Below are 24,526 nucleotides of genomic sequence, written 5' to 3'. Positions count from 1 at the left end.
AAAAAGAACTGCAAAGGCTGGAAATCAGAAACAAAAACAGAAATTGCTGGAAAAACTCAGGTCTGGCAGCACCTGTGAAGAGAAATCAGATTTAACATTCTGAGTCCCAAGACCCTTCTTCTGAATGGAAGGAGGAGCCAGGGAGTGGGGTAAAGCATTATATTATAATCATGGAAATGAATCCGAGCTGCCCATTTGAATCATTAAAAAAAAAGTCACTGCACCTGAAATGTTAATTCTGCTTCATTTCCTTAGATGCTGCCAGACCTATTGAGTTTTTCCAGCAATTTGTTTTTGTTAGCTGGAATATATGTGGTGATTGCGTGCTCATTTTTATGCAAAGATGAATCAGATGGTAATGACAAATTTCCTATGGGTCATGGTGCCAACGAATGCCCAGGTATTCACTGCTCCACCTGCATCCATACAGGGCAGCCCCAGTAAGAGGAATCCAGGAAGTGACAAGATGAAAGGCTTGAATAAAGCCACAACATCATCATCTGGTCTCCTTCATTCTTTCAGTGCAACCTGCACTTTCCCGTTAACAAGTGGGAAAGCACTTGACTGTGGTTTGATGCAGCTTTGAGCCATCTGCGCTATTCAAGGCTGCAATTGCACTGCCTCTACATCTGTTGTCAGCAGCTAATATGAATTTCTATGAGGTTCACCACACTTAATGGAAGATGTAATATGCCTCAGTCAAACCACTACTTATGGAAAAAAAAGGATCCCTCCATCTTCCGTGAAAAGGTGCACACTGCCTCAGGAAACATTGACAGATGCCCATGGATCACTCCATAAGCACTCAATAGCTGAATACCACCAGTGAAATTGAGAATTGATGTGGAGTTAAACATAACTGTAGTGACTTCAGTCTATTCATGGGGACTCCTTCCAGTTGTCACTGCTTTCACCGCTCGCTCCACATCTTGTACCACCCATTTGATCACAACTTGGGTTCCAGCAAGGTAATTCATGGAACTTGAGAATCACTGGCAAGGTTATCATTTACCGTCCATTCCCACCTGCCCTTGAATGGTAGCAGTGTGTCAACTTCCTCATGTTGGAGTCCTTGTGGTATAGTTACACTGAGTGCTATTAGGAATGGAGACCTATGGTATCAGCAAAGTAACAATGCTGGAATAAGAATATGGTTCAAATTCAAGATGTTACATGACTTGGAGGGCCCCTTGCAGATAATGATGTCTCCCTGTGAATCTGCTCCCCTCAATCTTATAAGTGACACAGGCTGCAGATTCAGAAGGTGCTGTTGAAGGATACTTAGCAAAATGCTTCAATGCATCTCACGAATGATACATACTGAACCTATTGTGCATCATTTCAGGTACTTTTTTTTTAAAAATGTCAATGCAATACAAATTAAGCAGGTAGCTTAACATTGTTGACCTGTGTATTCTAGATGGTGAACAGGTCTTTGAGAATCAAGTGATGAGTTTCCAAAAGTTCAACAGAAAAATTACAAAACTCCCACCCTATCTTTTGGTGACAGTATTAACATGATTTATTCAGTAAAGTTTTGAGTCAACAGTAAATCAAAGACATTGATAGTGAAGGATTTAGTGTTAGTGAAGGGCTTCTATGATTCCTGTAACAGTGATTCCTCACAGTTCTGCTCCTTCTCAGAAAGAAAAGCGTTGGCTTCTCTCACAGCTCCTGCTGCACCACCAATATTTTCCACACAATAGAGGTAAGGACTCAGTCAGTGAAAAATATAGGCAACTGCAGTTACAGGCCTGCACATGCTGATTGTGAAATTTATTTTCATGATTCAAATGAACAGCTCAAATTCATTTCTGTGATTACATATAATGCTTTCACCCACTCTTTGTTGGCTTATCTCTCCTTTCATTGGAGGTATGGCATCAGACCAGGCTGCCAATTTCAAAATGCACTGTCCGCAATTGGCATCATGATTGCCAGTGATAGGACTTGTTCACACTTCAGTCATCTCTCCTGCATGTTATCCGTCCATTTCCCCTGAAAAACAAAAAAGAACATCTACCAACTAGCATTTAAATTTTGCATTTTAACACATTCTTGACTTTGAATTCTGTTCTTAGTTCCGTACTGGACAGCAATCTGAGGTGAATGCCTAATTTGTTATCTGAAGTAAGATTTTACTAAAATTCTTCCCAAGCAGGGTCTAGTTAAAAACCCTGACCTGATCCTGCCACCTGCAAAGCACACAAAGTCAGCAAGATTCTGATCATTGAGCATACAGTACATTATTAAGCCATTGGTCCAACTAGTTTGTGAAAGTTTATGGTCTCAACGAGCCTCTTCCGCCCCATTTCAAACTCGAGGTTATTCTTCTCTTCAGTTCCTACTCACATGCTAATCTAATTTCTTCTTAGATATATCTAAGCTATCTAAATGACTTTTCCTTGTTAAAGTGACTTTCATACTCTTACCAATCTTTGAATAAGGTACTGTTGGCTTAATTTCCCACTGGATTTTAGTAATTCCCTTACATTGATCTGGTTGCTGTCCTTGGTCCCGATTTAAAGTCCACCGGCCACAGAGAAGCTGCCGTTTGATACATTGCTGCCCTCTAGCGTTTGTAATAAAATTTGCTTTGAATTCCAAATTACACAGCTCATATAATCACCTAGAATCATAGAATCCTTACAGTGTGAAGCAGGATTCAGCCCATCAAGTGCACTGTGCAGCAACATTCACTAATTCTTTCAAGTAATGTTAATACTCTTTTTCATTTGAAACTAAACATGAAGGTCTGAATTCAAGTACTTCTTTTGATCACAAAGCCTCTCAGAGCGCCTACAACTGAAGTCATTACAAATCCTGTAATTTCAATTTTTGTGATGTGTTAAACTGTACACTTTTAGAAACTCCCACGTATGTTACCTTATCGTGTGATTTTAGAACTTGTCAAAACAAAGAAAACATTGCAAGCATTTTCAGCAACCCCAATTATCAAGTCAGTCAGCATCTGTGAAGAGAACAAGATAGTTATATTGGAGGTCAGTTCCACAATTACAAGTTTCAACAATTTTCGCAAATGTCCATTTATGAGTCCAGGCATTGAAAATATCCAACTGTTAAAGGGTGTGAAGCTACTGTTAGATAAAGCTTAAATCTAGGACTGGTCTGTAAACTCAGTCTCCCACTCTGAAAAGCTAAGTAATTTAAGGGAACGTGGAAGATTTAAGGGCGGTGCCTGGTCCGCTATTTTTGGATTCGGTTCCCAGACGTATTGTAAATATCCAAATAGTTGGAAATCTGTTTCAAACTTAACACATTCCTGGACCAGGATTATAGGGGGAGGCAATGGCCTAGTTGTGTTATTGCTGGATTGTTTATCCAGAGACCGGGATAACATTCTGGGAACCAACATTCGCATCTTGCTATGGCAGATGGTAGAATCTGATCACAAGCTCCTCTCATTTAGTATAGCTCATGCACACAAAGATCTACAGGCTAAGACTCAGTTTGGTAGAAATTCACAACCATGAGTAGATGTCACTTTCAAATTGTGGGGCTGTTGATGGTGGTTGGGTGTCCAAATTTAATGTCTTTTGAAGTCTTATTTGACATTAACAGCAGAATCCAGGGAATTCCTTGTAAATTACTGCAGACTCCACAACCAACCTTTCTTCAAATTTGTTTCAAGTGAACAGTACGTTGGTATTGAAACACCAAATGTGAGTTGATATCGTCAACTTTTCAAAGCTTATTTTCTTACTACCCTTTTGCCAACAGTCAAGTGACACTGCAGAGTGAACCTGATTTTGAAGTACTTCACATTGCTCTTGCTCTGAATTGATTTGTGCATAAATTGTGTTTCATTCACACCAATTGTATAAATGTAAATGTGAGGTAGACACTAACAAATACAAACACACATTGCTTAAAATTTGTAACTTGCTAATGTCAGGAATGGTTGAGATGTATTCTTTTGGCATATGGTCTTATTGTAATGCTTGGAATTGTGCTGGCAGAAGATTTTTTGTGTTGTGTTGGCCCCATTAAAGATGCAATTCTATGGAAAATCACAAACCTGCCCTCTCAGACAGGGAGTTCCCAAATGGGACCCGATAATACCGGCGGCAGAAATGAACACTTCACCTGACGAAGGGCCAGTGCTCCGAAAGTTTGTAATTTCATATAAACCTGTTGGACTATAACCTGGTGTCATGTGACTTCTGATTTTCTACACCCCAGTCCAACCAGCAGCACCACATCATGAACCTTGCCAAGAATAAGATTCAGCATGGAAGTGCTGTACAATTGACTCAATAGAGTTCAGACAGGTGCAAAATTATGTTGGCAACATTCATTAATGCAGTAACGGGGTGGGTCTTCTGAGGTTGGCTTTGGAACAGCATTATTACCAGTTAATGAATTTTGTTCTGAATGTTATGAATTTTGGATTTAACAATGTTTTGTTCAATTAATCGGCATTTAACTACGTTCTGTTGTTGGTAAATGTAGTTTGTGATATTTCAGGTTTAAATTCTGTAGTATTGTCAAGTCTATTCAGGAGGCCTGGCTTCCAGCCAGTCTCCCAATGACTGGATGAAATTAGTACACCAGGTTCTGAATCACCTTCAATCAGACTGTTACTTTAATAATTCAGGTGTGGTTAAGAATGTTGCAAGTGTGAAATAAGGGAGTCGTCTCAAGGTCCAGTCCTTCCAACGCATAGATGTCTTCATTCGTGTGCTGTGTCCAAATGCCTCCACTTGTTACTGATTTTTATTGAGGACTGACCCTTTAAACAAAAAGGAGGAGGAGATGGATTTGAGATGAAAACCTGCTCCATTGGCTTGGTGGTAAAAGCACTGCCTACTTAACCATAATGATGTGGGATGCCTGTTCAAATCTTGGCCTATATCGAAATATCAGATCTCAGCTGAAGCAGTATTCTCATAATTTGTTCTAGAGAGAGAGTACAGAGAATACTTACGTCTTTTCTCTGTGGTAATCAGATGAGTAGACAAAATTCCCAAATGTAGCCAAACCAGTGTCTTGTATTGTTCCAGCATTACATCCCCTCTTTAATCTTGAATGTTTCACTAAATAGAGGAAAACATCCCATTGGACTTCTTTATACCTTACCTACCAGTTTTGCAAGCAAACACTGGTCAACTATTATGCTTCGTTTCAAACTTTTGAGCCAATTATGGATCCAATATATCATATTCTCGTCTATCCCATGAGTTGTAATTTGTGTGTGCAGTCTGCATGTGGGACATTGTCAAATGCCTTACTAAAATCCATACAGACACAAACCACTGTATTACTTTCAGCAATTCTCCTTGTTACTTAGTCAAAAACCTCACTAAAAAGTTAACAAACTGAGGGATAAAATGAAGACAACATTAAGCAACAGCCTGAGATAGTCACTATCTCACCAAAATCAGATCAGAGGCAGAGGCAATGTCCCAGCCACATCCATCAACCACCTATTGGTAGCAGAGACCCAGCAGGAGGATATGGTACACTGATATACAGGTGGGAGGAAATGACCTCAAGAATCCATGAACCTTTGTGACATTTGAGCAAATATAGTCAAGGAAACCTCCTGCAATGTACCACCTACATTGAAGAGTACTTATTCAACAGTCAATGTTGACTAACAGTTTGAAGAAGAACAGATGGTAGAAAACTGGAGACTTCAGAGTAGCTCAGTGGCACATTACTGAGTCCTGAAAGATGTATCCACCAGACTGGACCAATAACAAGGGATGAAGGAATCAGTCAGGAAAATTCTACATAATACTGTCCTGATCATTCTACCTGCCAAATATACATCTGTCAATGGCAGCATTGATAAAAGTGGCCTTTATACAGTCCTTGCGGGGAAGAAGACCCAGCTTCACATTCAGAACAATCAAGTTACATTGTATGGCATGACATCATGCTAAATAGTACAGATTCAGACAGATCTATCAGCTGAAAGTTTGACGTTACAAGGCTTATGGATCATTAGCAGCAGCAGCATTTGCATTCATTGCAACATGGTGAAATGATAAATATGACAGATCACAATTACCATCAAGCTATGGGAGCAATCCTAACTTTGAGTTCAGGACGGCATAATCAGCCATAACTAAAAAAAAAATTGAGTCTGATGAATCTACAACACGGAACTACCTGTATTTCAGACAACAAAAGAAGCATGTAATAGGCTGGGCTAAGCGATCCCGTATGATCTAAAATCAAATTAAAGTTCTGCAGTCCTGCCACACCCTGTTGTGAATGGTAGTTTACAACTAAATTGACTTTCACAAAAAAGAAAGATCCACGAATAATCCACCTCAAATCTGAGAAAGTCCAGCATATCAGCGGGCTGCACAGCAGTGTTTAGCATTGCTGCCTCACAGCGCCAGAGACCTAAATTCAATTTCATCCTCGGTGTCTGACCGTGTTGAGTTTGCACATTCTCCCTGTGTCTGCATCGGGTTCCTCCAGGTGCTCCGGTTTCCTCCCACAGTCCAAAGATGTGCAGGTGAGGTGGAATGGCCATGCTAAATTGCCTGTAGTATTCAGGGATGTGTAGATTAGGTAGGTTATAGCGGGACGGGTTTGGGTGGGTGTTCTGAGCGTTGGTGCAGACTTGTTGGGCCAGATGGCCTGTTTCCATACTGTAGGGATTCTATGATTCATGAAAACAGTGTGAAAAGACATCATTGAAAAATTGCAACATCTTCAGCTAGAAGTGCTGACTGGATGATCCATTTCGGCCACTTCTTGAGTTCGCTATTATTATAGGTGGCAATATTCAGGCAATTCTGTTCACTCCACATAATATCAAAAATTGTTAAAACCTTTTAATTCACCAAAAACAATGGTTCCTCACAACATCCTATCAATTGTACTGAAGATACGCTCCAGAATTAGACACATCCTAGTCCAGCAAGCCCTGTACAGCTACATCATCACAACCACACCACAATGTGGAAAATTACCCAGATATATTGTTTAGAAAAAAAAGCACCATTCCAATACCCAGAGTGTACTCTCAGTCATCAACAGGATGACAACATAGTACTAACTGGCAATATTCATACAGCAATGACCTGATCACCAAGTTCAGTTTGGATTCTACCAAATTCATCTCTACTCACGTTTGCAGTTCTCATTACAACTTTTGATTCAAAATGGACAAAGAGCTAAATATCAGCCGTCTATTAGGAACATTTGCCCTTGACATCAATGCAGCATTTTCCCAAGGGGATCTAGCAAAATTGATGTCCACAGAAATCAGGGTTTGCTGGCTGGAGTCATCCTAGCAGGAAGGAAGATGGTTTTCCTTGTTGGGCTGAAGCATTTGGCCTCCAAAGACATCACTGCAGGAGTTCCTCACAGTTGTATCCTCGGTCCTCCATGTTATGGTCAGAAATTGGAATGGTTACAGATGATTAGACAGTACACATTCAGTAACACTCAAGTCTTCAGATAATGAAACAGCTCATGCAGCATTTAGGCATAGGTTGGTATGTGACAAGTAATATTTTTAACCATACACTTGCTGGGTTTTGTGACCAGGTCAGAAGGCATGATCTGGCTCCCCACTTTCCAACCTCTGTCAGTCACAACAAAAGTTTAAGTTGAGGCTATACCATGCTTCAGTCAAAAATGTAAACTGTAGCAGTAGAAAGCCAAACACAAGATTTTCTTATGTTTAGAATGAGCGAGTTTTAGCCTGATAACCATAAGAGAATAATAAAACTTCAATTGAAATTGTAACCATCCAAGAGGTCTCAGGTTCTTTCTGCTAGTATGCATAAAAGGGCTGCAAGGTAGCTGAACTGACTATAGCACCATGGCAATAGAAGCGATTCAAATGAAAGGAACAATGAGAGTCGGAAACATAACAGGGAGGGAGATTCTCTCTGTTCTTTGCTAGAGAGAACAAGAGTCCAGAAGGCATGGAACATATGTGCCAGAATCTGAACATCTGCTTAACGATAGAGAGAAATATACAATGAAAGTGGACGATCAGTCATTGTGATCAACATAGACAGCACAAAGAAAGAGATTCTGAATATTAAAGAGTACATGTTATTCCGGATGAACGGAACTTTGCAAAAGGTGAAGGGGTGGTTCCCAATTATTGATGGTATTAGTACAATAGAGCAGGACAACAAGTTCAGGAAACCAGGATGTAGAAGTAACTTGAACAGAGATGAGACATGGAAAATGATACCATAAGACCATAAGACATAGAAGTGGAAGTAAGGCCATTCGGCCCATCAAGTTCACTCTGCCATTTAACCATGGCTGATGGGCATTTCAACTCCACTTCCCTGCACTCTCCCCATAGCCCTTGATTCCTTGTGAGATCAAGATACGTCACTTGATGAAGTGGTGTACAGGTTCCCTAATAATAACCATATGTTAGGATGAAGTATAAAAGGAAATAATGGGAGTTTGTCAGAATGATATGGTGATAATCATGGTTGACCTTATTCTACATATTGACTGGAGGAATCAGATGGACAAATGTAGTTTGGATAAGGAATTCATAAAATGATTTCAGGGCAATTTCTTGCAGCAGCCACAAGAAAGCAGACTATATTAGATTTGGAATGGTACAATGAGTTAGTATTAAATAATGACCTCAATGAAGGTGCCCCCAGGTAGCAGCAACCATAATACTATTAAATTTTAAATTTATTTTGAGAGAATATAGTGGTTCCTAAGCTAGTGTTTTTAAGTAAGGACAATTGTAAGGGCATGAAAGCAGAACTTGCTGTGTTAAGAGATAACAGCAATAAATGGCAAACATTTAGAGAATTTCAGAATACACAAGGCAGATAAATTCCAACAAGAGGAGGGCCGATCATCTATGGTTACCTTAGAAAGGTTAACGGTATTATCAAATTTAAAAGAAAAGCATTTAATAATGCAAAGATTGTTTGTTGACCAGAAGACTGGAGAAAATATTTTGTAAAAGCAAAAAAAGTGCAAAGATTGGAGTGAAAATCTTGATGGGATAAAGCTAGATAGAAATAGAAACATTGAGAGGGAAGCGTTTCAATAGATAAGTCAAATAAAAGGGTTAACAAAGTGTGTATCAGTCCTAAGCAGAGCATGTCGGGGGTATTAATACTGGAAAATAAGGAATCATAAGATGAACTGAAATTTGTCTCAGTCTTCACTACAGAGGATTCAAGTTATGCCCTAGAAATAACTGCAAATCAGGAAATGGAGGCAAGGAGAAGCTCAATAAATCAGTAGAGAAGTAGTCCTGATGTTAGAAGCTATTATCAATGACAATATAGCAGTGCATTTAGAACAGTTCAAATGAATCAAGCAAAGTCAATACAGTTTAATGAAAGGGAAGTCATGTTTAACCAAATCATTGGACATTTTTGAGAATTAACGTTTGCTGTAGATAGTGGAAATTGGAGGATGTACTATACTGGAATATCAACTTTTGAGAGAATCTAGGATTGGGGTATTTTTACTTAAAAATATGTGATTACACACTTAAGGTGAGATAAACAATTTTCTCGCTCATGAAGGGTCATGAGCTCTTGGAACTGTCTCCCTCAAAGGCCGAAGAAGCAAAGTCCTTGAATATTTTTTGTATTAGAATAAAAAGATAATTTTTGGCAGTTTTTCCACAATCAACTCAGAAGTGCAAAGGAATACTCCCCATTTGCCTGGATGGGTGCAGCTCCAACACTGAAGCAGCATGATGCCAACTAAGACAAAACAACTTATTTGTTTTTCACCCCATTTACCACCTTCAACATTCAGTACCCCACTACTGCCATGCATTGAAAGCACTGTGAACCATCGATAAGACATACCGCTTCATATTACCAAGGCTCTTTTGAAGCAGCTTCCAAACCCACAACACCTATCACCTGAATGACAACAGATGTACGTGAACACCACCACCTGCAGGTTCCCCTCCAAACCACGCACCATCCTCAGTTGTAAGTACTATCAGCATTTTTTCAGTCACTGGGTCAAAATCCTAGAACACACTTCTATTACAGCACTTTGGGTATACTTTTACCACATGGACTACAGCATTTCAAGAAGGCTGCTCACCACCACCTTCTTAAGTGTAATAACTCACAACCTATTAACAGATTATTTAGAAAGCATTGCTGTGATATAAAATATCAACTATTAATCATTATCAACCAACTTAAAAACCTTGTACTTCAATTTGAAAGAATACTAACAAATGAGCTGGGACACTTTAACATACCTGCCAAAATCACTTGACCAGAAAATAGTGATAACACAGTGTAGAGCTAGATGAATACAGCAGGCCAAGCAGCATTAAAGGAGCATGAAAGCTGACATTTCGGGTCGAGACTCTTTGAGACCCTGTGTTCATCCAGCTCTACAGCGTGTTATCGCAGATTCTCCAGCATCGGCAGTTCCTATTATCTCTGACCAGTAAATAGTTCAGTCTAACAGGCATTTACAACAGAATGTCTAAAATAACATGCCTGAAACTATTTCACTGTCTGGTCATGTGATTTCAGCAGGTGTTTAAAGAAATAAGCTCTAAGAGAAAACGGACTGCAAACTAGGATCTTTTAAAATACAGAAATCTGTTTCGTACAATAACAATGGGAGAACAACTGAACCAGCTCAAGCACAATCCCTACAGGAACTTCAAGATCATCATCAAAACATACAAGTCCTTCACCTAAGAATGCTAAGGAATATTATTTTTCCACTCTAACTCCCCTCACCCTATACCTTGTTTGCACGCTACAGTGTGTGTGTTGATGTCCCAGAATTTGGGACAGTTTTTAAAACTTTTAAATAAATTTTGTAGTTAATTTGAGAGTTTAACAGTTTTGACAAAAATCTGTAGCTTAGGTTGTGGGTGAGGTTGTTGACTTGCTCGCTGAGCTGGCCTGTTCACGTTCAGACGTTTCGTTACCATGCTAAGTGACGTCAGTGGAGCCTCCGATGAAACAATGTTATTCTACTCCGCTTGGAATTTATATGGTTGGTCTGTTACGCTAAGTAGTGTTATTTCCTGTTTTGATCTGTATGGGTTTGTATATGGGGTTCAATTCTATAGGTTTGTCGATTGCATTGCAGGTGACAATCATGCCTCTAGGAATGCCTGTGCGTATCTAGGATTGGCTTGGGCTATTCTCCTTACCTTGCCCCAGCAAGACTGCCTTTTAGTAGCTCAGCAGCACCACCTGTAGGAATGTAACAATCAACACTGCTTGCTAGCTTGCATCTATCCTGGACCCACTGGCGAACACACCCGCATCTTTTACACTGAAGAAACAGATACTGTGTAGAATTGGTGTTCTGTGCGCTTCGTAACATAGTTGAGAATTGACTATATTTCTTTTAATAGATCTCACTCTTAAAAGTAAGGTGTATATAATGTATCATTTGACCTATCTCATTCATTACAATCACAAATCATACTCTAGATTAAACGTAAAATTGAGATTGTGAATCATTACTTCCACCATGAGCATGTGGGTGAATACACACTGTAGAACTAAACATCAAGTCGGATGGAGGCAATTTATATAGATCATGGTTGATCAGCAACATGACCACCATCTATGCACCATGGTTCCAAAGACGGCCTTCATATCCTCCGATGGCACTGAGCATGGTGACGAAACGTCTGAACGAGAACCAAAATCTGAACTCCATTTTAAAATTTGTAATTGACCTTAACCTAATAATTTGTCTGGCCTTCCATACAAGGATGTAGAATAAGGTAGGTACACTATGCAGGCTCCAAGTCCACTACAACATTAATTATGGCTGATCTGCTTCTATTCCGAATTCCACATTCCTATCTACGCCCAATTATCTTTGATAAAAAAGACAACCTGTGAGAAGTGATTTCAATCAGCTTCCCTGAATAGCCTAGCTGTTATAGATTCTTGTACAGCAAACTATTGGGGATTGAAGACAGCCAAGTCCACAGGGCCTGAGATAACAAGGTGTAGAGCTGGATGAACAGAGCAGCCTTCCTGCTCATCTGATGCTGCTTGGCCTGCTGTGTTCATCCAGCTCTACACCTTGTTATCTCAGATTCTCCAGCATCTGCAGTTCCTACTATATCCTCCACAGGGACTGATGGCCTATATCCTAAGGTCTTAAATGAAGTGGCAGCAGAAACAGTGGATCCATTGTTTATAATATTCCAAAATTCCCTGAATGCAGGAAAGGTTCCAGTGGGTTGTAAAATGCAAATATAATGCCCTTGTTTGAAAAGGGAGACAGGCAGAAAGTAGGAAACTATAAACCAGTTGATTAAACATGTGCCATTTGGAACTGGTTACAATCCATTCATTAATAACAGGATATTTTAAAAATGAATAACATTTGGGACGTCAAAATGCACTCAAGAGTCAGCATGATTTTATTTAGCGTAAATTCTGTTTGACTAATTTGCTAGAGTTCTTTGTTGATGTAACAAGCAAGATAGATAATAGGAATTTATAAGTGTAGAATATCTGGGACTTCCAGAAGGCATTGATAAGGCGCTGCACAAAAGGTTAATCCATGAGATAGGATCACATGAGGCTGAGTAATTTATTAGCTTGGATAGAGGATTGGCTAACCAACATAGCATACGGTGCTGAGGAACAGTCACTGACCCAAAATGGTAATTCTGATTTCTCTTCATAGATGTTGCCAGACCTGCTAAGTTTTTCCTGCAATCTCTATTTTTGTTTCTGATTTACAGTACCTGCAGTTTTTCCACATTTTATTCAGAGGATACATCAGACTTTTTCTGATTTGCAGATGTCTCTAGTGGTATGCACAGATTTTGATCCTTAGGACACAACTATTTACAATCTATATTTGTGACTTAGGTGCAGGGAAACAAAGTACTAGAATGAAATTTGTAGATAACACTAAAAGTGGGAAATATGTTGCAATGAAGTAATAAGAATTTTACAAGTGGAAATCGATAGGTTACATTATGGGTCAAAATTAAGCAGATGAAGTTTAACATGGATAAAAAAGATTACCTATTTTGATTAAAGAAATAGGAAAGCAATTTATCTAAACAGAGAGAGAAACTTCAGAGTGCAGAGGGATCCAAGTGTACTTCTGCAAGAATCCGAGAAAATGAAGATACATGTACCACTGGCGATAAGAAAGGCAAATGGAATTTTGACTTTTGTTACTAAGGAAGTAGAAGAAAAAGTAAAATGTTTGCTGCAACTGTACAAGGTTAGCGAGATAGCACCTGGAGTATTGTATTCAATTTTGGTCCTTTTACATGAGGAGTGATGTAGTTGCATTGGAGGCAGTTCAGAAGAGGTTCACTACATCAATTCTGGGATGAAGTGTTTGTACTATGAAGACAACTTCATCTAAAGTCCAGAGTATATGCCCATAGAACTGCCTACTCACCTCATCTGTCAACTACTGATGTTTTCAAAAAAACTGAGAACATCTTAGTTGGACCTAAGAAAGACAGATCGCTATTTTCTCACTGTTCAGAAAAGGAAAGTGTGGATGAGGAGAAAGAGATTTATGGATGTAAGGATTGGAATGAGGTCAGCCAGCTGGACTGCATGCTTTCCTGGAACTTCCCTGTTTCCTCGCTGGACTTTTGAACACCTTTGAAAATGAGATGGTCACATTGATTGCTTTCCACCATACTCCAAATCTCTTTAAAAATTTCTCAATTTTTGGATGTCATCAGACTCATGTTCACAGTTTCCATTTCCTTTTACCACCTCTTTGGTCTTTCTGTAGATGATAGTCAGCCAGTAAGAGGTAATTGTAAGAAAAGAATACCAGCTTGATGTTAGTGGATCTGGCCATCCATGTGACACAAATGGAAAGTTTATCCTGCAATGGACAGATTCATCTGGCCTTGACCAGATGTATCCAAGCTGCATTCCATCTCCAAGGTTGAAGATGTGCTGCATAAGGCAGCATCTTTTACTGTTTCCATTAGTAGCATGGAGGTGGCTTCAGGACTTTTACATTCAAATAGGATGCCACTTGTTCTACATTGAACCAAGTGCAATGGAGAATCATCCTGAAAAGATATATAGTAATGATTCCAAACACTTCCACATTATGCACACATGTAAATTAAGGATTCACAAATGGCACACCCACAACATACGTACCTGGGGAGAATACAGGATAGGAATCCTTCAATTCGCTGCCCATCTTCTCACTAAGTATTTGTTCTACATTACAATAATTCTAAATTTCAAAAAGTACTTAGTTAATTATAAGGCATTTTGGGGCATTCTGAAGTAATGAAAGAGAATTAAAGCGTGCATATTATGTAGTACTATTCACAAACTTAATGTTCTACAAATTAAATTACCACTTGGAGAGTGGTTGCCATTGTAACATAGTAAAGTTAATAAATAAATTGAATTGTTTCTTTCAGATTTCCATCCTTAATGTAACATACAAAAGCAGTGATGTGATATGAATATCAGAAATATTATTTTTGAAAAATCCCTGAAAAATTATGTATTACTTTGAGTGAGCTCCAACTTTAGCTAGATTGAATTTAAATACAACTTGCCTGAATCTTTGCTTCTGATACATACAGCCTCTCAGCATTTTTAAAGCTATATTAAAAAAAAACCCCTCTACCAAGGATCATCCAAGGAATATTCAATATAATGCACTATTGAAACGATCTGCACAACTGTTGCCAGACAAAACTACTTTTTTGTTTTCACCAAACCCATTATATATTGCTACATCAAGGCTGATAATGAGATCAACATATAAAAACCAAAAGACCTGCGGATGCTGTAAGTCAGGAACAAAACCAGAAGCTGCTGGAAAAGCTCAGTTCTCAGTCCTCAGAACACCGGACCCGAAACGTTAAACTTTGTTTTTGTTCAATCAATATACGTGTTTAATATGCTGTAGTTACACAGTCTTTCTACTATGTGTCTTTACACCCAGTCTGCCACAATTTTCAAGAATGTATCGGCTTTTCGTTAAATCACCCTGAATTGCTGTGGTTGTATTTTCAATGCCAACGGGTACTCTTAACAGCATTCCACCGAAATGGTGATCGCACCGAAGATAAAATGCAGTGATAATGGGAACTGCAGATGCTGGAGAATCCAAGATAACAAAGTGTGGAGCTGGATGAACACAGCAGGCCAAGCAGCATCTCAGGAGCACAAAAGCTGACGTTTCGGGCTCTCTGATGAAGGAAAAATGCACATGCATTATGGGTTTACATCAACAATTATCACTAAATACAGTTAGAGATTTATAAACTAATAAGAAGCTACAGATACAAAAAGTTTTAATAAAGTAAATGAAGTACGAAAACTCCCCTCAAATATCTGTATGAGTGGTCTTAAAACACTTGGGTCCCCCAAAATCTTAAGTTAAACAAAACGCTCAGGTTGGCATCAGTTATATACAACGATCTCCTGGAAGGAACATGGATAATTGCCCAAACTGAACGTGCAGTTCAGAAAGCCTAATACTTATCAACTTTGAAACGTGTCAAGAAATCATTGGTTTACAGATTAGAGATGGATGTTAGGGACTATTATGTCTCGGATAGCAATTCCAAACGTTAAAAATAAAGGGATAACAACTTTGAATGAATAGCAACCTCAGGCTACCTGCAGAGCCAAGTAAAACATTTAAAAGCTCACGCCTAATTTCAATTTACTAAAAGAGATGAAACTGAATGGCGAAGAAACTCAACAAACGTGAACTTCGGGCGATAGAAGTAAAGTTAACCTTCGAAGTCCGGTAAGGCTGACTCTTTGTTTCAGAACTGTGTTGGCTTACATTCATTTAAAAAAATACTTTTCGACAATATGTCGAAGAAAGTTGAGGCAATTTCAGTGATATTTCTATCTGGTTGTCAACACGTGACCATACTAATACTTACTTCAGTAAGATTGAACCGTATCACTCCTAACTTCCAAATAGCCGGGTTTAAACAATTTGATTGACAAACGAACCAGGTTTTCGTGAATCGCCTCTTTCACGACTGGAAGGAAACGCCGTAACAAGATTTCATCGTAGGCCGCTACCCTTTGGGCCAATAGGAATTGTCGATGACCGCAAAGTGTATAACTGACGTTCGTCGTAACCAATGCACTTGAAGAAGTCGTGGAGGCGCGGGTGTGATGGATAAACAGATTATCCAATGGAAGAGGAGGGGGTGGTGCTTCGCTTGCTGGCGGCGCGCGGGGTTGACTTTGTTTGATTTTAACGGATTTTTTTTCCGCCTCTGCGCTTGGCCTGGGCTTTTCCCCTTTCTCAGCTCGAGTCCCGGAAAGACATCAGTGCTGCCGGCACTCTCACCCCGTACCGAGTACGGGGCTCAGACAGAGTGAGTGTGAACTTGTCGAATAAGAAAAATAATATGAGAACTCGACGTGAACTGGGAAACAGGCCCAGGCCATGCGGCACAGGGGCCTATGCTTCTCGAAGTTAGGCCTCGGCTTTGGAGAGATTGGTCACCCCCAGACAGAGGCACTGTTGGCTAGAAGGGTGAAGAGATGGAGTGATGGACGGAAGACCGGGAGTTTTATTATGCCTATTATGAGGAAAATGCGATGGAGACTAGTGGGCTTTCTAGTGGTAGGGAAAAGGAAATCCTAACTCGAGATCGGGGATGTAAACCGGTGGTGTAGGCCCTTTTAAAAAAGAGCGACGGTTGTAAGATGGAAACAGAAGAGGAGGGTGGAGGTCCCCGGTGGATGGGATTTTAGTGTCCTGGCGGCTTCAGCCCACAGAGGGAAAAGGGTGGATGGTGGAATGGGGCCAATGCATTTGTTAGAACAATGCGCTTTGCGCCCGGGCTTTTGTACCCAACAACCTCCAATCACTTCATTGAACAAAGCCCCTTTAAGCACGTATTAATAGCAAAAATAAGTCTTTCAACCGAACGGAAATGTTATATTTATGACCTCAATGTTAGCAATATCTTCTCAAAAACGCTTATTAAACATTTGCCTAAAACCCACACGTCCATTACATAAACTTAAATTTCCAAATGACTGACTTCCCTCTTCGTCCCAGAAATTTTTTTTCAGCAGTTCTTTATTCACCAAATTTCGGGTAAATTATCAATTGATTGCAAATGCGTTGCACACGAATGAATATGTAGATACGGTTGACTTACCAAGTGAAGGTAGTTAAAGCATGCTATGTCTGTTTCTGAGATAACAAGGTGCAGAGCTGGATGAACACAGCAGGCCAAGCAGCATCAGAGGAGCAGGAAGGCTGACGTTTCGGGCCTAGTCCCTTCTTCAGAAATTTCTAGGCCCGAAACCTCAGCCTTCCTGCTCCTCTGATGCTGCTTGGCCTGCTGTGTTTATCCAGCTCTCCACCTTGTTCTCCAGCATCTGCAGTTCCTACTATCTCTATGCCTGTTTCTTGTTCTTTTTAAGGTTTCATCTTTATTTGCAGCTACCCACATTAGCAAATCTGAATGACAATAACACAGTTAATCACATTTGTTCTTCCCAGGAGTCCGTTTTTTTTAATATATAGGGCTGCTTTGAAATGTTGAAGATTCACCAGCTGTATGACACCACTCTTTCCATTGTCTAGCTCAGATTGCCTGATTCAATAATATCATTGATCTAGATTCGTGTTTACTTCGACTCGGATCCATTGGGTTCAACTCATTCATGCCAGCGAGATTGCCTAAACTGATCTAGTCCCATTTGCCAGCATTTAGCCCATATCGCTCTAAGCCTTTCATATTCATGTACCCATCTGGATGCCTTTAAAATACTGTGATTGTACCAGCCTCCACCACTTCTTCTGGCACCTCATCCCATACATGTACCACCCTTTGCATGAAAAAACTGTCCCTCAGGTCCCTTTTATATCTTTCCCCTCCTATCTTAAACCTATGCTGTCTGGTTTTGGACTCCATTTTGCAGTTTCCTAAAAACTGAAAGCATCAAAGATATTAAAGTTGGTGTTTGTAACTCAGCGCATTTCTAAACAACTTCTCCAGAGGATGATAATACAAAACAATTATTATAAAGAACAATGTGTTCAACAAGAGCTTTTTTCAAAATATAACAAGGTTCTATAAACTGAAATGGCAGTATTGGCTAAAGTAGTGGTTGAGTGTAGAATTCAAAATACAGTTGTTGGAAAAGCTCAGAGATAATGGGAACTGCAGATGCTGGAGAATCCAAGATAACAGTGTGAAGCTGGATGAGCACAGCAGGCCAAGCAGCACCTCAGCACCACAAAAGCTGACGTTTCAGGCCTAGATTGAAACGTCAGCTTTTGTGCTCTGAGGTGCTGCTTGCCCTGCTGTGTTCATCCAGCTTCACACTTTATGTTGGAATAGCTCAGCAGGTCTGGCAGCATCTGTGAAGGAAAAAATCAGACTTAACATTTCTGATCTAGTGACCCTTCTCAGAACGCTGTAGAATGTTGATCAATCGCTGGTGCGCCTTACTGAATTGCTTAATATTTGTTTTATTTAATTTTATTTCTGGCAAAGACAATGCATGGCAATGCTTGTGATTAAATAACATACCACACAGCACCAAGACATTTTTGCGAGGGGTCTTGAGTAAAACCATGTTGGAGTGGTAAAGTATAATTTCTGATTGTGGGCCTACTCTTTGATGCATTTGGAGGCTTTTAAATTATGTAGATTATTAATACCAAAGTTGGTTGTATTTTTAAAGGCGTGGAGAGTGCAATCAATTTGCACTTGTACAGTTCCACCTTGAAAATATTAAAGATGATTTATGGGGCAGAAAGAAGTAGTACAATAATATAAAGAGAATGTAGCATCAATGCTAAGAGTTTGGAGTGTGTCAATAAGTGGTAATGATTAAAATAAAATGGAGTATCAGGACAAAGATTTGAAGTGCAGTCTGTTGTAAACATGTTACCATTCTAGATCAGAGAAGGCAGTAGTGGTATGTGTTTGGAGTCCAGGGACGTTCAGGTGATATTTGATCGTGTTTCGCTATTGAAGTGTGGTGTAAGTGTGAGCTTCCAAGAACGGTATTAGAGTGTTTTTCACTTGAATAGTACATAATCAATGGGTTATTACATAAGGTAGCAATTTGCAGCTCCTGTCTGCTCTGGCTGTCCAAATGAGCATGCAGTTGGTGCTGTTATGCTGCTTTTTTTTCCCATAATCCTGCATATTGATCTTTTTCGAACGTTTAATTAAAGTTGCCTCCAGCATATTCTCTGACAGTGTGTTCCAGACCGAAACCACTTGCTGCATGAAAACATTTTCTCTGCTGTTGCATTTGCTTCTTTTATTGAGTGCTTTAAACCTGTGCCTCACTCATGATTCTGTCCTAGTGCAGATGATTTTTCCATATCTACTCTGTCCAGATCTCTAATTTTCTATATCGCTATCACATCTCCTCTCTACTTTGTCATCTCCAAGGAAAACAGACCTTACTTCTCAAATCTTTTCTTAATGTTAATAATGGTGCCCAAAATTGGATGTAGTACCCCAGCTGAGGCTGAACTAGTATCTTGTGAAAGTTCAATATAACCTCCTTGCTCTCAAACTCTATGGCTCCACTAGCGCAGTCTAGGATACTATAGGCTTAATTAGTCATAGTCTTGACCTGTCCTGCCACTTAATGACTTGTGCGTTCATGTAACAAAATGTTATTTCTGATACATGGCAGATACACATAATTTATAAGACCCAGATCTATTAAAATATCCTTTTTTAAAATTTGGTCACTTGTGGGATGCCTGGCCAGCATTTTTATTGCCCATCCCCAGTTCCCCTTGAGAAGATGGTAGTGAGTCGCCTTCTCGAACCACTGCAGTCCACCTGCTGTATGTTGAGCCACAGTACCATTAGGGCGGGAATTCTAGGATTTTGACCCAGTGACAGTGAAGGAACGGCACTATGTTTGCAAGGCAGGATAGTGAGTCGCTTGGAGAAGAACTTGCAAGTGATGGCGTTCCCATGTATCTGCCACCCTTGCAGATGAAAGTGGTCATGGGTTTGCAAGGTTTAGGCTGAGGATCTTTGGTGAATTGCTGCACTGCATCCTGTAGATAATACATACTGCTTCTACTGAACATCAGTGGTAGAGGGAATGGATTCTTGTGGATCTAATGCGAATCAAGTGGGCTGCTTTGTCCTAGATGGTGTCAAACTTCTTGAATGTTGTTGGGGCAGCACTCTTCCAGGCAAGTGGGCAGTATTCCAGCACAATCCTGATTTGAACCATGTAGATGATGGACAGGCTTTGGGGGAGTCAGGTGGTGCATTAGTTATTGCAGTTTTCCTACCCTCTGACCTGTTCTTGTAGCCACTGTTCTTCTGTGGTGAGTACACATGAGTTTCTGGCCAGTGATAACCACCAGGATGTTGATAGTGGGGGTTTCAGTGATGATAACACAGTTGAATGTGAAGGGCCGGTGGTTAGGTTGTCTGTTATTGGTGATGGTCATAGCCTGACGTTTGTTTGGCACACATGTTCCATGCGATTTGTCAGCCCAAGACCATGGTAATGTTCCTCTTCAGAAGCTACTCTGATATATTTAACCACTGTGTGCTTATCTTAACTTTATGTTGCATTTTCCTAAAAGCAATGTTTATATGTCATGTTTCAAAAGAAAAACAATAAAGAACTTGCTCATCACTTTTGAAATACGTAAGTTTTGAAATTTGTGCAATATACTGTACTTCATTGTTTAGTTTAGTGCAGCTACTTTAAGAATCGAATTGTTGCAGAACAGGAGCTCAAAGTAAGTTATTAAAGTCAAAACTGAGAAAGAAAGGAAGCTGGATGTGCAATTAAATAGGAGAAGCAGTTATATTACCACAATGGAAGTATGATATAACAGATGTTGTGCTCCAAGAAATTAAAATTCACAGCCGAACTTCTTTGATATACAAATAATATTTAAATCAACCATGCCATTTGTCAGGTGGATATATTTTAGTGCCGCACAATCCATTTTATGTCATTTGAATTTAGCTACTTAAGACATTCACTTATTGTAAATAGAGACTTCAGCTATTGTATCCATGAGTACGTTTTCCCAGAATGTCCCCAGTTGGCTGATTGTGGGTGAATCAATTGGGAGATGAGATTCAAAGACCTCTGTACCATAGCGTGGCATTTGCAGATTTAAGTAAGTCATTGTATAACGTTGATACCACTAATAAGCCTGTAATCATAACTGTAATAGCCCTAGTCAAAACTTCAACCAGAAAATGAGGGAGAAAACAGGGTTCAAAAGTGCAGTGCTCCAAATTTTGAACTTGCAAGTGCTTTCATCTCACCCAATTGACCAACTAAAAGCATTCATTATAATCACCTTAGCTGAAGTAAATTATGAGATAGGTCTCTTTGCCTCAGTGATCCTTCTATTTGAGCTGGCAGAAAGTGTTAAGTTTAAGGATGGAAGAACAGTGAAAAGCGTCTTACCTTGCAGTAGCCTGCCTTTTCTCAGGTTTTGAGTAGGATTATTACGGAAAAGTTAAGAAATTCCTTGTGGGCTGAAGGGAAAGAGCGGTAGTGAAAGGCAACAGTGATGAACAAAGTAAACCAATGTTATATTTAAATTTAGGTTTATTCCTTTTGATTCTGATGGTGTTTTCTGCTCCCTTTTTCATTTTGTTGTGATCCAGCTCCTTCATTTATTTATTGCGAATGCTGAATATTTAGACATGTAGAATAGAGAGGAATTCAAATTTAGTTACTAGGATTTGACTGACCTTGTAATTTGTCATTTCTCAAAGTACAGTATGTACAGACTCTGGTTTTGTACAAACTGTACATCAGATGACTTATTGTGTTGAGTGGAATCTTGGTGTTTCTGGTGAAATTATAAACAAAACCTTTTCCTTGCATCTTTTGAACTTTTTGAATTTCTAACCAATGTAGATATTTTTAGCAACAGGAGAAATAACATTGTTTTCAGTAGGATTTAGTCACTTAAAGAACTGAATTATTTTGCTATTTCACTCCTAGTAAGGATTACTTTTTGTATTGCTTCCAATAAATGCAATGCAAGCATTGATACTCTTGACAATTTCCCTGTGTGTCCAATATTAAATTGATACTATGACTCGATGGCACTAGAAAGAAAGATGTATTTTTTATGTAGAGAATGTGATAAGGGTAATCAACCTTTATCTGTTGTGATATTACAATTATAACCTTAGATGATGCTTTCAAGTACCAGTATTACCAACAGTATCTCACTAATATATAGGCTGTATAATGTAAAATAACGCAAGGAATACTGCAGATTTTGGAAATTATTTATTCATTCGTGGGACTGAGCATTGCTGACTGGTCAATATTTTATTGCCCATCCCTAAGTTGTCCCTGAGAAGGTGGTGGCCTCATACTGCTGCAGTCCACATGCTGTTGGTTGACCCACAATGCTGTTAGGAAAGTATTTTTTTTAATTGATCCAGTGACACTATCGAAACAGCAATATATTACCAAGTCAGGGTGGTGAGTGGCTTGGAGGAAAACTTGCAAGTGGTGATGTTCCTGTGTATCTGCTGCCGTAATCCTTCTAGATGGAAGTGGACATGGGTTTGGAAGGTGCTGTCTAAGGATTTTTGATTAATTTTTGCAGTGCCTCTTCCAGATAGTACACACTGCTGCTACGGAACATCAGTGGTAAAGAGAATGAAAGTTTGTGGGTGTGGTGCCGATCAAGCATGCTGCTTTATCCTGGATGGTGTCAAGCTTCTTGAGTGTGGTTTGAGCTGCACCTATCCAACAAATGGGGACTATTCCATCATGCTCCTGCCTTGTAGATGATAGACAGACTCTAGGGAGTCAGGTGGTGAGTTACTTGCCACTGTATTTCTAGCTTCTGACCTGCTCACATAGCCACTTTGTTTATGTGGCAAGTCCAATTGAGTATCAGGACAGTAGTAACCCCAAGAATATTAGGGAACTCAGTGATGATAACACCATTGAATGTCAAGGGACAGTGTCTAAATTGTCTCTTATTGGACATGGTCCAATAAGAGGGGGAAGCAATGGTCCATCGGTATTATCAGTGGACTGTTAATCCAGAGACCCAGATAATGTTCTGGGGACCTGGGTTCGAATCCCACCACGGCAGATGGAGGAATTTGAATTCAATAAATATCCGGAATTAACAATCTAACGACCATGAATCCATTGTCGATTGTCAGAAAAGCCTGTCTGGTTCACTAATGTCCTTTATGGAAGAAAACTACAATCCTTACCTGGTCTGGCCTACATGTGATTCCAGACCCACAGCAATGTGGTTGACTCTTAACTGCCCTCTGGGCAATTAGGGATGGGCAATAAATGCTGCCTGGCTAGTGACGCCCTCATCCCATGAATGAATTATTTTAAAAATGGTCATTGCTTGGCATTTGTGTGGTGAAAATGTTACTACTTGCTAGCCTAAGCCTGGATCATGTTGCACTTGAACGTGGACTGCTTCATATTTGAGGGGTCATGCGTGAACAGTGCTGAACATTGTGCAATCTTCGGCAAACTCTCCACTTATGACCTAATGAGGGAGGGAAAGTCATTTGAAGCAGGTAGAAGATGTTTGGGCCTCGGATGCTACCCTGAATTCCTCCAAAGATGTTCTGGCGCTGAGATGACTGACTTCCAACAACCATAACAGTTTTCTCTTCCAATGAGCAGACAGTTTGCTCCAGTAACCTATTGATTCCAATTTTACCAAGGTTCCTTGACGCCACACTCAATCAAAAGCACCCTTGATGCCAACGGCTGTCATTCTCGCCTCACCTTTAGAATTCATTTCTTTTGTCCATATTTGAAGACGGTAATGAGGGCAGGAGCTGAGTGGCGTTGTTGGAACCCAAATTGGGCATCGGAGAGCAGGTGCTGCTTGATAATAATATTGATGACACCTTCCATCACTTTACTCATGCTTAAGAGTAGACTGATGGGGCAATAATTGGCCAATTTGGTTTTTCACTGCTTTTTCTGTAGAGGACATAAGATACTTTCCAAATGGTCGGCTAGATGCTAATATTGTAGCTGTACTAGAAGAGCTTGGCTAGAGGAGAGGCAGGTTCAGGAGCACAACTCTTCAGTGCTATTGTTGAAATGTTGCCAGGGCCTATAGCCTTTGTGTTGTCCAGTACTTCCAACTATTTCTTGGTATCACGTAGACTGAATCAAACTGGCTGAAGACTGGCATTCGTGATGCAGGGGACCATTGGAGGAGGCAGTGATGGATCTTCCACTTGTCAATTCTGGCTGAAGATTGAAGCATTCGTAGCACCCTTATCTTTTACACTGGTGTGTTGAGTTCTCTCAGCATTGAAAATGGGGATGTTAGTAGAGCCACCTCACCCAGTAAGTTGTTTAATTGTCCACCACCATTCACAACTGGATGTGGCAACAGACAGTAGGTGCTGGAGTAGGCCATTTGGCCCTTTGAGCCAGCACCACCATTCATTATGATCATGGCTGATCATCCACAATCAGTATCCTGTTCCTTCCTTATCCCCATAACCCTTGATTCCACTATCTTTAAGAGCTCTATCCATCTCTCTCTTGAAAGTATCCAGAGAGTTGGCCTCCACTGCCTTCTGGGG

General features: G+C 39.9%; 1 protein-coding gene and 1 long non-coding RNA gene across 3 annotated transcripts in view; one reads left to right on the top strand and one right to left on the bottom strand.

Moving 5' to 3' along the window:
- Positions 1 to 1,551: 1,551 nt before the first annotated feature.
- Positions 1,552 to 16,006, bottom strand: LOC125465815 (uncharacterized). Its single transcript, XR_007250320.1, has 3 exons — positions 15,866 to 16,006; positions 2,887 to 2,971; positions 1,552 to 1,998 (listed from the first exon to the last, which is right to left on the bottom strand). It is a non-coding gene; the product is annotated as an uncharacterized LOC125465815 (long non-coding RNA).
- Positions 16,007 to 16,153: 147 nt separating this feature from the next.
- Positions 16,154 to 24,526, top strand: part of LOC125465814 (ELAV-like protein 1) — a 45,960-nt gene continuing 37,587 nt past the window's right edge. For both annotated transcript variants that reach the window (XM_048559698.2, XM_059638489.1), the window contains exon 1: positions 16,154 to 16,312. The gene's annotated coding sequence lies outside the window, so the exon portion shown is untranslated. The remainder of the gene's footprint in view (positions 16,313 to 24,526) is intronic.

Source organism: Stegostoma tigrinum, chromosome 30, assembly GCF_030684315.1.
Source record: "Stegostoma tigrinum isolate sSteTig4 chromosome 30, sSteTig4.hap1, whole genome shotgun sequence".
Taxonomy (NCBI): Eukaryota; Metazoa; Chordata; class Chondrichthyes; order Orectolobiformes; family Stegostomatidae; genus Stegostoma; species Stegostoma tigrinum.
Note: the sequence above shows the minus strand (reverse complement) of the source record. Positions and strands in the feature narration are given on the sequence as shown.